Below are 16,780 nucleotides of genomic sequence, written 5' to 3'. Positions count from 1 at the left end.
ATGACATATGGACTAGTGTATGAAATGCGTAGTGGTTGGAATTAATTAGGTTTAGGCATATTAAAATTATGGTAAAAGCGCTAAAGGTTGTTAGTTCTAGCTAAGTTATTATCCTCTCTGTGTCAGAAAAGATAGTAGACAATACCATTTTGGCATTCGATTTCCAACAAAGATGGTTAAGCACTACATCTATGCTTTCACATGATTGGTTGTAGTTAGGTGTATACTAGGATGTGGTGCAGGTCATGGTTACGTTAGCGTTACGATGCTCACACAAAAATTGGCCAAACTTTGCTAGAACGCATTGAACCGTTGAAAGCTCTAGTTTGTTTTTGGTTAATTGATGAAACCCTAAGTGCTAACCTAGTTTATCAAAGTGATTATGAGATAGGTAGCACTACTCCAAGTGATGAAGTAATGGCGAAGATCATGACAATGGTGATGGCATGGTGATGATCAAATGCTTGAACTTGAAAAGAAGAAAGAGAAAAACAAAAGGCTTAAGGCAAAGGTATAAATAGTAGGAGCCATTTTGTTTCGGTGATCAAGACACTTAGCGAGTGTGATCACATTTAGGTTAGATAGCTGTACTATTAAGAGGGGTAAAACTCGCATTGAAATGCGGTTATCAAAGTGCCACTACATGCTCTAACTCATTGCATATGCATTTAGGATCTAGTGGAGTGCTAACACCCTTGAAAGTATTTGCGAAAGTATGCTAACACATGTGCACAAGGTGATACACTTGGTGGTTGGCACATTTGAGCAAGGGTTAGAAACTTCACCGGCGGAGTGTCCGCCCGTAGAGTGCAGACAGTCCGACGGCGCCACTGTTGCCCTATACAGAAAAGACAGGGGTTCACAGAGTGATAGGACGCTAGTGGCGCAGTGACCGGATGATGGGGTCCTGAGTCCGGTCAGTAGTAGCAGTGAGCACGCGTCTCGGTCTTGTGACCGGACGTTGGTGCAAAGAGTGACCGGACGCTGGCTGGGTGCGTCCGATCAGTGCTGACATACGCTGACGTGAGGTGCACAGAGAAAACGTTGAGTGACCGGACGCTGGGTGTGTCCAGTCGAGTCATGAAATTTCGTGTTTGGAACCTTACTAGAAACGACCAGACGCTGGGGTCCTACGTCCGGTCACTTTCTAACTAACGCGTCCGGTCATCACTTGACTGTTGAAATCGGGTGATCGGCGTTTGAAGCCGATGACACATGGCAAGCATCGGGCGACCGGACGCTGAGGTCCTGTGTCCGGTCAAACTAACCGGAGCATCCGGTCACCCTGAGTTGTGCCCAGTGAAGGGGTACAACGACTCTATTTCATGGGGGCTTCTATTTAAGCCCTATGGCTGGCTCAAGCTCACTCTCTTGGACATTTTGCATTGACATAGCAACCTTGTGAGCTTAGCCAAAGCCCTCCCACTCATCTTCATCACTGTTTCATCATCATTGTGAGATTGGGAGAGAATCCAAGTGCATTGCTTGAGTGATTGCATCTAGAGGCACTTGGCATTCATGTTTCGCTGCGGGATTCACTTGTTACTTTTGGTGGTTGCCACCGCCTAGATGGCTTGGAGTAGCGAGGATCGTTGAGCGGAGGTTGGTGATTGTCTCTGGCTCCGATCGTGGTGATTGTGAGGGGTCTTGTGCCTTCCCCGGCGGAGAGCCGAAAGGTAACTCTAGTGGATTGCTCGTGTCATTGAGTTACCTCACTTGAGGGTAGGTTCTTGCGATGTCCAATTGTGTGGACGAGGTTCATGCAACACCTCTTAGCCGCCGAACCACCAAGTGTTGGTAGACACAACGGGGCTAGCGTGCTAGCAAGCACGTGAACCTCGGGAGAAAAATTGGTTGTCTCTTGCCCTTTGGTATTCTCCCGGTGATTGATTTAGTATTCATCTTGTGATTGGTTTACTCCCCTACATGGCAGTATAATCACCCTACTCACTCATTTATATTCTTGCAAACTAGTTGTGGTAAGCTCTTTAGTGTAATTAGAATTGAGAGCTTGCTTTGTTATTTTAAGTTCATCTAGTGGAGCTCTTTAGAGTAGCAAGATTGAGAGCTCTTAGTGAGTAGTAACATTGCAAGTTGTGTGCCTAGTAATCATTGCAACTAGAATTGTTGGATAGGTGACTTGCAACCCTTGTAGAGCTAGGGCAAGTTTGCATTTTGCGATTTGTCATACTAATCAAATTGCTCTAGTTGATTTGTAGATTTGTAGATTTTAAATAGGCTATTCACCCCCCCATCTAGCCATATTAGGACCTTTCAACCGTGTCGTTGGTGCTCTGTCCATGAACTAGCGTTCTGCGTGACCCACCTAACCATGGAGGAGCTGGCTGCCTTCGTTGTCCTGTTGCGCTGCGGCTGTTTGCCTACGCCACTGTCCTTCACTCTTCCTCTCCCTCGCTAGCGTCTTGTCTGAATTTTATTAGGAGCACATGGCTCTATTGTGCCCACGCCCACGCTAAGCGCCACCGTCCAACTACAAGTTCCATCGCTTCACCCTGCAGCACCATGAATGCCTCTGCTGCCTTTGGCTATCTTGGCCTACCTTGTTGTCCGCTTCTGTCTTGTCTCTGTCTGCTTCCACATAGCCAAGCACCCGACGGGGATGCGCCTGCACGTGTCACCACTGTCGCTCTATCGCGTCGCGCCAACACAAGGTTAAGCCATGCCAGACCTGTCTCTCCCTCCCTCCCTTTTTCGCTGCTGCTTTTCACGCTGCTCGCGCATGTCCTGCACACCGACGTGGCCATGTTCTCGCTACCCCTCTGAGCGCCAGGCCATAGTAGCCTGTTGCTACACACCCTCGGCCCCGCACTGGACTGCATTTCCCTAGGTTTGGTCAGCGACATCTCCATCGATGAAGTGATGTGGTGGTGCCAAGCCAAAGCGCATGAAGCCTGTCGGCTCACGCATGGCTAGCTCTGCTCGGTCTGCCTCTGCCTCAACTAGCACCCCGCGTGTATCCGTGGTAACTCCCAGATGCTTCCCCACCTTTCATTTGGTATATCTGTAGTCCCTGGTTCACCCAGAGTGCGTGCGCCACCGCCGGTGAACCACGCCGACGCGGGCAGTCGCGCCCTGCCCACCGTCGTGTGCCCTGGCCCCGCCGGGTCGCTCTCCACAACCATGTTGTCTTCGCGCGGGGGCCCATGCGCCTTATCGCTGGCCCTGTGTCACCGGCGAGCCCCCCTAGCTGAAACCTATGTGGACCGGCTGTGACCTGTTGCGCTGCTCTGCTCTAGAGTCACTCGGGGACCACAATTTGTGAATATAAACAGATATAGGGTGCTAGGTGAAGAACTGATGACACATTTGAATAGTGAGCTAGATCATAGATTTATTAGTTAAAAAAAATAGGGTCCTTTTTGCAAAGTGGACGGCGTGCCCTGGGCTTTCCCCTCCTAGGCTGGCCTGCTCCCACGTGTCCGCGTGGGCTGTCCGCGCCATTCTGCGCGCTGGGTCGGATTGGTGCCGCCTACGCTGGGCCACGTGTGCGTGCTTTGCACCGGGCTGCCACGCCAGTACCGTGGGCCACTGGGCCGTTTTGGTGGCCGCTGGCCCCTTTAGTTTTCTAAAGCAATTTCTAATTTAGCTTATAAGATAAATTTAGAAATTCAAAATAAAATTGTGTAGGTGTCCAAAAAATTGTGAAATAAATTTTGTTGAGTTCCTAAAATCATGATCTATTTACTAGTATATTTTGTTCACATAGTTTGATAATATTCTTGGAAGCTATATAATTAATTTGAGATACTTAATATCGTTAAGACGTAAACTTGTAGGAATTTCCGTGATAAATGGTGATAGTGTTGACTCTAAAATTTTATAGTAGGTTACTAATATTATTAGTTGCTCCCTGTAATTTTTGTAGCTCCAGAATAATTAGTTTGCTAGATAGATAATAATGCCCTATTCCGAATAAAGATTAAATTTGTAGAATGGGATAAAGAAACACCTTGGAATTTTATAACTAAAGCACTTGTTGGGAAATGACACCTTTCTCGACGAGGTTCATACGTAGATTAGTATGTTAATCGTTAGAATTAGCTCGTTAACTTGAAAGACGTAAATCGTATTTTACGAGTCACGGTTGCAGTTGAGTAGTTACGTCTTTGCATTGCATCGCATCGCATGGCATATCATAATAGGGACGTCGATGGATCATGGAGTCATATGGAGTATCGGAAAAGATGGTGTCTTGATGGTCGTGCCATCGTGATGGAAATCTAACTTCTGATTAAATCTTACCCAGGCAAGCTCTGGTGCATAACCCCTAATTTTATGCACTTTAAATTATAGTTGTGCATTAAGTTTTAAGGAGTTGAATGAAACCCACTTGCATATATATATATATATATCTTTATCCTATGAGTCTTACTAGTATGATAGAATCGTGTAGATTGCTATGCTACAGGGCTCTGGTAGAAGTCGAGTGATTGCCTGTCACTCGCGAGAGATAGAAAATAAATTATTGTATTATTATCACTTAGAATATATAAAATGGTGGAAAGGAAAATGGTGACCATGTAGGGATATGGTTTGGGTATTGGTGGGTGTAATAGGTTGTGTTCTGCGGCCACGGGGCATAGCTTGGTTACACTGCTTTCCCTGTCTATGTCTGTTAAGGACTGGCCATTGCATTGGATTCTAGGCAAGTCATAGACTTATTATCCTGAGCACATACATGGGTATGGGCGCTTGGAAGACTTGTTACTCTCTTGTCAAGGGTTCTGGCTTTTTTCAGACTGACTGCCAGGGTGGTTTTTGGGTATTGGAGGTCCTTGCACCGTACTGAGTTCGGGACTCAGGGCCAGGGGCTTGGAGTCCTAGTTTGGACGAGCACCTGGACCCTGTGACATGAGGGTAGTGGGTTGGTCCTGCATGTGCCTGGGGTACAAGCGGGGCGTGTGTTTTTGGGGTACCCAGCTAGGAGCATTGATTAGCGAATCGCTGGGCAATCCGGTATGGCTTGTCTACGGTCTAGCACCGTAGTAAGAACTGGAAGATAAAAGATGGACAAATGATTCTGATTGCTTACCTCCTGGTTGAAAGTAGCATAGGTGCTTACATAGAATGGTTAGTTAATAAACTAATGCGACTGCTAATAAAAATCGAATATAAGGACGCACGCTTAGTAATGCTTCCTACAGATGCAATAAACCCACAAATCAGATAGCCTTGCATATCCTTGGAGTCTTTTATTTTCTCTTGTCGGGTAAGTCTTGCTGAGTACAATTGAGTACTTAGGGTTTATTTCCCCCTGTTGCAGGTGATAGGTGGATGCTAGAGCTAACTCTTATGTGTGGATTCCTTCTGGTGGGCTCAGAGAGAATTTCCTTTACGCTGCGATCATAGTCTCTATTTATAACTCTTACTAAATGTTTTTATTAATGAAAGTTTTATAATCTGTTGTTATAGCTTATATACCAATGCTTCATCATGTCATGAATAGATATTTATTTCCGCTGTAATTCTGATCACATGTTTATATTCCGCAGTTAAATTAAATTGTTCATAACTCTGATAACATGTTCATGTTCCGCTATTATAAATAATAAATATTATACTCTGATGTTACATGGAAAGTGATGTAAAAAATGGTTAATAATGATGTAAGCTTTATCCTCTCATTTGTGATCCTGATGGGAAAAATGTGGATTTTCGGGTTCTCCCTTGGGGTGTGCCCGATGGGACCGTGTAATTTAGTGATCTCCCATGAGTGCTTAGTGTCTAATGGAATACAAGCACGCTTGAGAGGCATTAGATTAGGCGGTTCTATCACAGGTGGTATCAGAGCATAAATGAGGAAATAAAGCTTCGAAAACATTTTCTAAAATAAAACTTGGCAAGAAATTCTTTTCAAAAGTTAGGTCGTTGCATTCAAAGTTATATAAGTAGCCCTAATACTATGGTTATGTATCCAGGATAGATGACACTCTGCTAACTTAGGTAGGCTTAATCAATTTTTCTATAGGTACACTGACCCGAGCATAGTCTGATAGTTCGACTAGCTATAGGGAGAGAACAATGTGCCAAAGTTCTAAGAACGGTTGCCCTATATGTTGATAACGGTGAAAGGACGTATAGGATGTGCATTCATGCATATCCTGTTTATGCATTGTAGTGCCTGTATTGCTTGTGGATACGCCATCCATAGGTGTCATGCGTGTCGTATTGTGCATGACTGACTGTCCTTGTTCTAGAGTTATTGTTGCACTGTGGCTTCGTGCTCCGCGTTCGCCCGTGGTTAACACCGGTCATGACCCACGTCTTCCCATACTTTTTTCTATGCTCTTGTCTTACACTTGCCCTATAGTCATACTAGTCAGTAATGGCCTCGGACATCGCTCGCCTCGAACGCGTGAAATTTTGGTTGATTCATTCATAGGGATCCTGCGCAGGCACCCTGGTGGACCACGCCAGGACCATTGAACGCTCCACCTTTATAAGTAGAGCCTGGCTTAGCCATTAGTACTACCACATGGCGCACTTTAGCTAGCCAAGCTTTGTAACACCCAAAACTTTGCATCACTCTGAATTTGATTTATTAGCCTTGTGTGAGCATTTAACATAGGCAAAATAATTTTTTTCTTGTGAAATTAAAATTAGTCTTAGGTCTAAGAACATGTTGCTGCCTATATGCTGATGCATATTTGATTTATATTGTCTGGTTTTTGTTGCTTGAGAAAAGGTTTCAAATCCCTTTTGAAAAGCATTTAAACAATTCTGGAAAATAAAAAGGAAAAGGGAAAAGCTTTGCTAGTCACTGTTCTTGGCCGAGAGGCCCGTTCTTTCTCCTTTCGGCCTTCTCAGCTCAGTAGCTCGCGAGCGCCAGCGGCCGCAGCCCGCCTCCTTTCCCTCTCTGTCTCGCTGATGAACCGAGCCCATGTGGCAGGGTCGCCTTCCTCCTTGAACCGGACTCGGGTCGGGCATGCCACCGACCGAGTCATGCGTATCCTCGCGTCCTGGTACAACCCGCACACCCCTTGCCGCCTATAAAGTGCACAGCGCAGTGTCCACGTCGTTCTTTCAATCTCTGGTGCACCCATCGCCTCGCATTTGAGCAACCGCAGCAGCCGTAACCCTAGGTTCGCTGCCACGGAGCTCAATTCATCGCAGTTGTTGCCTCTTCGTCGTTGTAAGCTTGCGCAGAAGCCTCGCCTTGATCTCGTGAACGTCCCAAAGCCCTTTTTCTTGGATCAACTTTGCTTATTCTATGATGTCGCCGTGTGCAGTTCACCACCGACCGTCGTCGCGAGCCTCCCGCCGTCCATGACCATCACCGACTCCATCATCCTCTTGGGTGAGTGCGGAGTGAGCTCCTCTTTCAAATGGTACCGGTCCCGTGTCTTGGGATGGATGGAATCGCCCGAACCAAGTTCGCCGACGAGATTTCTTGCCGCCGACAATGTCGTGTCGCCGCGGCCGCTTCTTCTATGGCCGGAACACCGTCCGTGCACCCTTGGCCTAATCTGGTCCATCCAGATTTCATCCAAAGGCCAGGGATCATGGATACCCCTTCGGTGAATTTCACGTCTATGTGATCGTAGTGACGAGTAGAATGTTTTTATACACTTTCCAAACTATTTTCTTACTGGTGGTGTATTGTTCTAATTATAGCCCTTGGTTTGCTTCATGCATGATTGCTTGGATGATTGTATGTTGCTGCTTGGTGTTGTTGATCGAGTTCAGACGGTGAGGTTTACGTTGGTGATCAAGAGAACTTCTACGACCAGCAAGACCAGCAAGACTTTTAGGAGAACTTTGATCAAGGCAAGTATAGCTAAGGACCTTCCTTGTTGTCCTATTCATGATGCTCACTAAAATACATATGCATGTGTCTTCCTTGCTACCTATGGTAGGATTTCCTAGCTTTTGAATACTCAATTACCTTGTCACCCTGGGAGGTTTGCATTGGGTAGTTCTTTTGCTAGTGCAACAATCATGATCTTGAAACTTGATTAATGAATATGCTATAAATAAAAACAAGATGACTTTTTAGCAACAGAAGGACTTGTCTTGTAACTGATTATCCAGGATTTAACGTACATCTGTGAGGGCTATATGGCTCTGGCTCTAGTTGCTTGAGAAACCCTTTTCTAGTTGGTTAGAGGTCTATGAGTTGGGTATAGGACAACCTCTGTCCTATTGAGCCTAGCTATGGAAGCGGCCTTTTATATTATTGGAAGGGGGGTTCCTATATCTAATGACCTGGCGGCCCTGGCCGGTTAGACGAGCTCTTGGGTGGCTTTATATGGTTTCCGGTGTTTTGGGAGTAATTAACCCACTCATTTGGGAAACATGAGTCACAGTGAAAGTGTACGCCTCTGCGCAGAGTTAACAAACTGGTATACTAGCCATGCTCACGGATACGAGCGACCTTGGAACACTTACATTAAGGGATAATTACTTTTACTTGTTAAGATGATCATTTATGTTAATTGTTTAAGATATTGATTATTCATGTTCATTGATCATGTGTTATGGGATTATTGCTACATTGATGTTAATAAATGCTAACTTGATGATGACTTAAATGCTAACCGCAGTAAACCAGTGTCAGCTAATTGAGCCTCATGAACCCTTAGTTATCTTGTTAAGTACGACATGTACTTATGCCTTGCTTTATCTTTTATGTTGGAAAAATCCCCGATGGGTAACAGATCAAGATTGGATTGAAGATTACCCGTGATGAGTATTAGGCTTGGTGTCCACCAGTTGACGTCCCTATTGGAGCTTCCGCAAGAGAGTTATCTTAGCAACTATTATATCTATGTTTGAGACTATGTGTTGAATATTTATTCGCTATGTAATAAACATTGTGTTGGTACAATTCACAATTTGTCCACTTATGTGTGCGACCGTTCCTAGGGTGCACATAAGACTTTTATGCATCCTCTTTTGTTCTTAAAATTGGGTGTGACAGATTGGTATCAGAGCACTGTTGACTGTAGGATGCAAGCCTAGTTAGAATGATCGTTTTTAGCTTCCTTTGCTTCACTTGTTTCATGCTTTCCACCTCAATCTTGCTATTTGCTAAGTTTTTGTGCTTCTTTTGTCTTATTCTATTATAAAATCAATTGATTCTATTCTAATTAATTTGAAACTTCTATAGATGACACGTGACCACAAGTCTATCCACTTGTACGTTGGAGGCTTTCAACCATAGCGTGTCGTGTATGAGCCAATGGAGCCTAGAGAGGACGTCCAGAGAAAGAACTAGAAGAATGAAGTTGGAGAAGAGATCCATTCTTCGCCAACTCTAGTAGCTCAATCCCCAGCACGTGTGGAGGCCATTGACTTGACCAATGATGGTGAAGATGAAGTACTCTAGCCACTGCCACGTATAGGTTGGACTGACAAGCTAAGCATCAAGAAGCCTGATGACAATACCTTCTACCATGACTTGCTGACAATTATGTTGGAGTGCTATTATCCAGACCTGCAAGCCACTCTGGAGTATCACACTATGGAGCATAGTCATCCTCTGATTGGTTCATCTTGGGATACTCGGTTGCTGATCAAGACCCCGAATACTCGCAAGATAGATGCAGCTGTCACCCACCATGTAAGTCCAGCTACCGCGGAAAGAAGCATGGAGGATGTTGCTTCCATTGCACTTGCCTACTACCGTGGCCGTCTCTCTGATGATAAGAAGGACGATGGACTCTTGTATTATCCATGCTATCTTCCGAAGGAAAATAGTTGGACCATAGAGGTCATGGTAAAAGGATCGAAGACTCTTGAGGCCACCGTTGAGTTAAACCGTGAACTTACAAATAAGGTGGGAGCGTTGGAAGGAGAGCTGAAGAAGGCACAAGACATGATCAAAGAATACCAGAAAGAGATTGATGGCCTTAACGCTGAGTTAGGTCGTCCCAAGCTGTTTGAGAAGTTAGATGAGCCCTCCACCAAGAAGAACGCTGCCCCTTAAGTTTATGAAACCATTGTAATAGGCACGCTTTTAGTATCGTGAGTCAAGTCGAGTCTTTTAAGTGTTTGTGAACTATTGGTGTGCTTGCTGGATTATTATTGTGATTTATGTGTGATTTGGATCTTTGTGATGAGTGCTGGAACTTTGTGGGCATGTCCACGAGTTCCTTAGTTAAAAATATTAAGGTTAAAAGTGCTATAATAAATAGTTTGGGTTGGTCTATCCTGTCTCTTTGCTTGCTGTTTTCTGGAGCAGTCAGTGATGTTTTGGTTATAACTTTTCACCTGTTCGAGCAATGGTCATGAAATTTTACTGGGAATATATAGACTTCTGTGTCTTTCCAATGGCATAGGAATCACCTTTTTATCTGTTCGTATCTGAGAGTTATGACTGTCACAATATGAACTTCTGTGCTGTCTGGAATCTGAGGACAGTTTCTGTTGTGGTCTGTTTTTTATTTATGTAACGTCAGAATCAGAAAATGTGGTCTAAATGAAAGTTGTAGATAATTTCTTAATCTTTCCAACCGTATAAAGATCATCTTAGTTGGTTATCTGGAACTCGAGTTATGACAGTTTTTCGGACCTGCTGATTCTGCATCATGTCCAGAAATTTTCAAAATTGCCTATCTCTTACATATTGGTGATGTTTCAGGTTGGATTATAGATGTCTGGCCGTGGAAGAGGTAGAGGACGTGGGAGAGGTGCTCCACCACCCCCACCACCAACCATGACCGCAGCAGAGGTGTTGGCGATGCAAGGACAGTTCATGCAGTCCATGATGCAGTTCTTTCAGAACCAACCTATTGGAGCACCAGCACCTCCACCACCATGAGACAAGCGAAGGGAATTCATGCAAGGACATCCTCCAGTTTTCTCTCATGCCGCTGACCCCTTGGAGGCAGATGATTGGCTACGCGCAGTGGAGAAACAACTCAACATCGGTCAGTGTGATGATCAACAAAAGGTGTTGTATGCATCGGGACAGCTTCAGGGAGCAGCTCAGACTTGGTGGGAGTCATATCAGTTTGCTCGTCCCAACAATGCTCCTGCTATCACTTGGCTAGAATTTGTGAGAGATTTCAAGGCACACCATATTCCAGATGGTTTGATAGAGCTCAAGCAGGAGGAATTTAGATCTCTTAGGATGGGTTCTATGTCCGTCAGTGAGTATCACGACAAGTTTGCTTAGTTGGCTCGCTATGCTCCTAATGACGTGAGGGAGGATGCAGATAAGCAACGTCTCTTCCTCAAGGGAATTTACTATGATCTCAGGTTGCAGTTGGCTAGTAACACATATGCTAATTTCCAGCAGTTGGTGAATCGCGCTATTGTACTTGACAATATGCGATTGGAGAGGGACAGGAAGAGAAAGATGAAGGGACAGGCCTCCGGAAGCAACACACGCCCGCGCTATAATAATCAGCAGAGGTATCAAGGTCCAGTCAGTCAGTGGAACCGTGGTCAGTTTCCACAACGCTCTCAGAACCAACAGCGGAATTGGAACCAGCGTACACCACAACAAATGGGCAATCAGACTCCACGCCAGGGAACACCCAACAACACCCCGATGAAGAGCAATGCACCTAGTACTCCCAATAGGTGTTTTCGGTGTGGAGATGTGGGACACTATGCTAACCATTGCCCTTAGAAGCCGAATCAACAAACACCTCAGACGCAGAATAGCAACTAGAAGCCCACGTACAACACTGGAAGAGTGAACCATGTGGCGCCTGAGACTATGGTTGGAGCACTAGAAGTTATGATGGGTACGTTCAACATCAACTCTATCCCCGCTAATGTTCTTTTTGACTCTGGAGCTTCACATTCTTTTATTTCACAAGCATTTGTTAGAACACATAGCATACCTTTAATTGCAATGAAGACTCAAATGCTAGTAAATTCACCGGGGGGATCAATACCAGCTGCACATTGTTGCCCTTCAGCAAGTCTTACCTTAAGGGGGGTAGACTTCACAGTCAGTCCTATTGTGTTGAGAACTTTTGGGATCGATGTGATTCTAGGTATGGATTGGATGAAAGAACAACGAGCTGTGATTCAGTGTCAGGAGAGAGTTGTAGTAGTGACAACACCAAAGGGAGATCGAATCAGTGTTGGCGTGATAGTGCAACCACCACCAATAGCTACAGTGAATCAACTAGATAATGATGCTAATCCTCAGGACCATGTTATGGAGGAGTTTCCAGATGTCTTCCCCGATGATTTGCCAGGTATGCCACCTGACCGTGACATTGAGTTTATAATTGAATTATTACCTGGTACTGCACCTATAGCTAAGAGACCATATAGAATGGGGGTTAACGAATTAGAAGAACTTAAGAAACAATTGAAAGAGTTGTCAGATAAAGGTTTCATACGTCCTGGTGCATCACCTTGGGGAGCGCCTGTGATCTTTGTTGACAAGAAGGATGGAACACAACGTATGTGTGTGGATTATCGATCTCTTAATGAGGTAACTATCAAGAACAAGTACCTGTTGCCTAGAATTGATGACTTGTTTGATCAGTTGAGAGGTGCTTGTGTGTTTTCTAAGATTGATCTACGTTCTGGTTATCATCAGTTGAAGATTCGGAATACTGATATACCAAAAACAGCTTTTACTATGAGGTATGGGTTATATGAGTATACAGTTATGTCGTTTGGTTTGACCAATGCACCTGCCTACTTTATGTATATGATGAATAAGGTGTTTATGGAGTATCTTGATAAGTTTGTGGATAGTATTCATTGATGACATACTGGTATTCTCTAAGACTGAAGATGATCATGCTGAACATCTGAGATTGGTGCTATAGAAGCTTAGAGAGCATAAGCTATATGCTAAGTGTAGTAAGTGTGAATTCTAGGTTAAGAGAAGTCTTTTTTCTTGGACATGTTTCTAATGGTGGATATAGCAGTGGATCCAGGCAAGGTGAAGGATGTACTGAATTGGAAGCCACCTACTGATGTAAGTGAGATCCGTAGCTTTCTTGGTTTAGCTGGTTATTATAGAAGATTCATTGAAGGTTTCTCCAAGCTTGCTAAACCCATGACAGCCCTGTTAGAGAAGAATGCTAAGTTTGAGTGGTCTAATCAGTGTCAAGCTAGTTTTGAAGAATTAAAGAAGCGGTTGACAATAGCTCCATTGCTGATTTTGCCTGATCTAAATAAGAAGTTCTCTATCTATTGTGATGCGTCTCGTCAAGGTTTGGGATGTGTTCTTATGCAAGAGGGTAGAGTTGTTACTTATGCATCTAGACAACTGAGGAAACATGAATTGAATTATCCTACTTATGATTTGGAGTTAGCAGCTGTGGTTCATGCATTAAAGATCTAGAGACATTATCTGAATTGGGCATAAGAGTGATATCTTTACCGATCATAAGAGTTTGAAGTACATATTCACTCAGACGGATCTGAAATTTGAGACAACATCGTTGGTTGGAACTGATCAAGGATTATGATCTGGAGGTGCACTATCATCCTGGTAAAGCAAATGTTGTGGCTGATGCACTTAGTAGGAAGAGATATGCCAATGAGCTTGAGATGGTGCCTAGTGCCAGAAGAGTTATGTGAAGAGTTTCAACACTTGAACCTTGGTATTGTTTATAATGCTATGGAGATAGAAGTGACACCTACACTAGAGCTTGAGATATGTAAAGGTCAGTTGGAGGATGAGAAACTAAGGGAGATAGCAGGTAATGTAGCGCTTGGGAAAGCTCTAGGCTTCAGCATAGATGAGAATGGGACTCTATGGTTTGGGAAAAGAATCTGTGTGCCTAAAGTGAAAGCCATTCGTGATGCAATTCTACGTGAAGCACATGATTCAACTTATTCTATCCATCCTGGTAGTACTAAGATGTATCTAGATCTTAAAGAGAAGTATTGGTGGTATGGTCTGAAGAAAGATGTAGCTGAGTATGTTGCTATATGTGATACTTGTCAGAGAGTGAAAGCTGAGCATCAGCAACCTATAGGATTGTTGCAACCTATGAAGATACCTAAGTGGATGTGGGAAGAAGTTGGAATGGACTTCATAGTGGGGTTACCACTGTACTCAGAGAGGTTATGATTCAATATGGGTGATTGTGGATCATTTGACTAAAGTTGCTCATTTCTTACCTATCAAGACCACTTATAGAGGACCAAAGTTAGCAGAACTATACATGGAAAGGATAGTGAGTTTGCATGGTGTTCCTAAGAAGATCATTTCTGATAGAGGTACTGCAATTCACATCTCAATTTTGGAGGACAGTGCATAGTTCTTTGGGGACAAAGTTGAATTTTAGCACAGCCTACCATCCTCAGAATGATGGATAGACAGGAGAGACTTAATCAGATTTTGGAAGACATGTTGAGAGCATGTGCATTGCAGTATGGAACTAGTTGGGATAAGAGTTTGTCTTATGCAGAGTTCTCATACAACAACAGTTACCAACAGAGTCTCAAGATGTCATCGTTTGAAGCTTTGTAATGGGCGTAAGTGTAGAACACCCTTATTTTGGAATCAAACAGGTGAAAGTCAAGTGTTTGGACCAGATGTGCTTAGAAATGCTGAAGAGCAGGTGAGAAAGATTAGAGAGAACCTGAGAGTGGCACAAACCCATCAGAAGAGCTATGCAGATAATCGAAGAAGAGACTTGGTATTTGAAGAAGGAGATTATGTCTATTTAAAAGTATCACCTATGAGAAGTGTGAAAAGGTTCAATATGAAAGGTAAACTAGCACCAAGGTATGTTGGTCCGTTTAAAGTTTTAAAGAGATGTGGAGAAGTGGCTTATCAATTAGAATTGCCTGAGAACCTAGTCTAGTGTGCATGATGTGATTCCATGTGTCTCAACTTAAGAAGTGTTTGCGTGTGCCTGAGGAGCAAATACCATTAGAGGAACTTGCTGTTAAAGATGATCTGACATATGAGGAGTTTCCAATTAAGATTTTGGATATGGCTGAGAAAGTTACGAGAAGCAGAACAATCAGGATGTGCAAGGTTCAGTGGAATCGGTATTCGGAAGCAGAGGCAACTTGGGAAAGAGAAGATGAATTGAGAAAGACATACCCGCAGTTGTTTGAGTAAGCACAGCCTAATCTTCGAGGATGAGATTCTCTTAAAAGGGGTAGATTTGTAACACCCAAAACTTTGCATCACTTTAAAATAGCTGAATTTGATTTATTAGCCTTGTGTGAGCATTTAACATAGGCAAAATAATTTTTTCTTGTGAAATTAAAATTAGTCTTAGGTCTAAGAACATGTTGCTGCCTACATGCTGATGCATATTTGATTTATATTTGTCTGGTTTTTGTTGCTTGAGAAAAGGTTTTCAAATCCCTTTTGAAAAGCATTTAAACAATTCTAGCAAAATAAAAAGGAAAAGGGAAAATCTTTGCTCAGTCACTGTTCTTAGGCCGAGAGGCCCGTTCTTTCTCCTTTCGGCCTGCTCAGCCCAGCAGCCCATGAGCAGCCAGTGGCCAGTAGCCCACCTCCTTTCCCTCTATGTCTCGCTGACGAACTGGGCCCATGTGGCAGGGTCGCCTTCCTCCTCGAACTGGACTCGGGTCAGGCATGGCACCGACCGAGTCACGCGTATCCTCGCATCCTGGTGCAACCCACACGCCCTTGCCACCTATAAAGTGCACAGCGCCATGTTCGTGTCATTCTTTCGATCTCTGGTGTAGCCGTCGCCTCGCCTTTGAGCAACCATAGCAGCCGTAACCCTAGGTCACCGCCGCGGAGCTCAATTCATCGCAGCCGTTGCCTCTTCGTCGTCGTAAGCTTGCGCACAAGCCTCACCTTGATCTCATGAATGTCCCAAAGCCCTTTTTCTTGGATCAACTTTGCTTATTCTGTGATGTTGCCATGTGCAGTTCACCGCCGACCGTCGTCGCGAGCCTCCCGCTGTCCACGACCCATCACCAACTCCATCATCCTCTTGGGTGAGTGCGGAGTGAGCTCCTCTTTCGATTGGTACTGGTCTCGTGTCTTGGGATGGCCAGAATCACCCGAAGCAAGTTCGCCGGTGAGATTTCTCGCCACCGGCAATGTCGCGCCGCCGCAGCCGCTTCTTCTCCGGCCGGAACGCCGCCCTAGCACCCTTGGCCTAATCTGGTCCATCTAGATTTCATCCAAAGGCCAGGGATCATGGATACCCTTCGGTAGGAAAACTTCATAAAGAGTCCCTATCCTTTTTCTTATTTGCACCGCAGTCCCTGGCCAACTCAGAAAATCATAATTTTGGTTTTATTTTAATTCGTCCACTGTTCCAGCTATTTACAATTTTTCCATTTATTTCAAATGCTTATAAATGCTCATTTCAACTCTGATTTGATCCTGTTCAATTTGCGTTGGATTCAGTAATTTCGTAATCTAATGTGTTAGTGACTTTGTTAGCTCAGTTCTAGTTTTTAAATTTCGAGTTCATGTTTAGTACATTAATAGTCTATAGGAAAACTTGGAAAATCCATATCTTGCTCGTTTTGGATCCGATTTCGGTGAATTTTGCGTCTATGTGATCGTAGTGACTGAGTGGAATGCTTTTTATACACTTTTCAAACTGTTTTATTGCTGGTGGTGTATTGTTCTAATTATAGCCCTTGGTTTGCTTCATGCATGATTGCTCGGATGATTGTATGTTGCTGCTTGGTGTTGTTGATCGAGTTCAGACGGTGAGGTTTACGTTGGTGATCAAGAGAACTTCTACGACCAGCAAGACCAGCAAGACTTTCAGGAGAACTTTGATCAAGGCAAGTATAGCTAAGGATCTTCCTTGTTGTCCTATTCATGATGCTCACTAAAATACATATGCATGTGTCTTCCTTGCTACCTATGGTAGGATTT

Source organism: Miscanthus floridulus, chromosome 7, assembly GCF_019320115.1.
Source record: "Miscanthus floridulus cultivar M001 chromosome 7, ASM1932011v1, whole genome shotgun sequence".
Lineage (NCBI taxonomy): Eukaryota > Viridiplantae > Streptophyta > Magnoliopsida > Poales > Poaceae > Miscanthus > Miscanthus floridulus.
Note: the sequence above shows the minus strand (reverse complement) of the source record.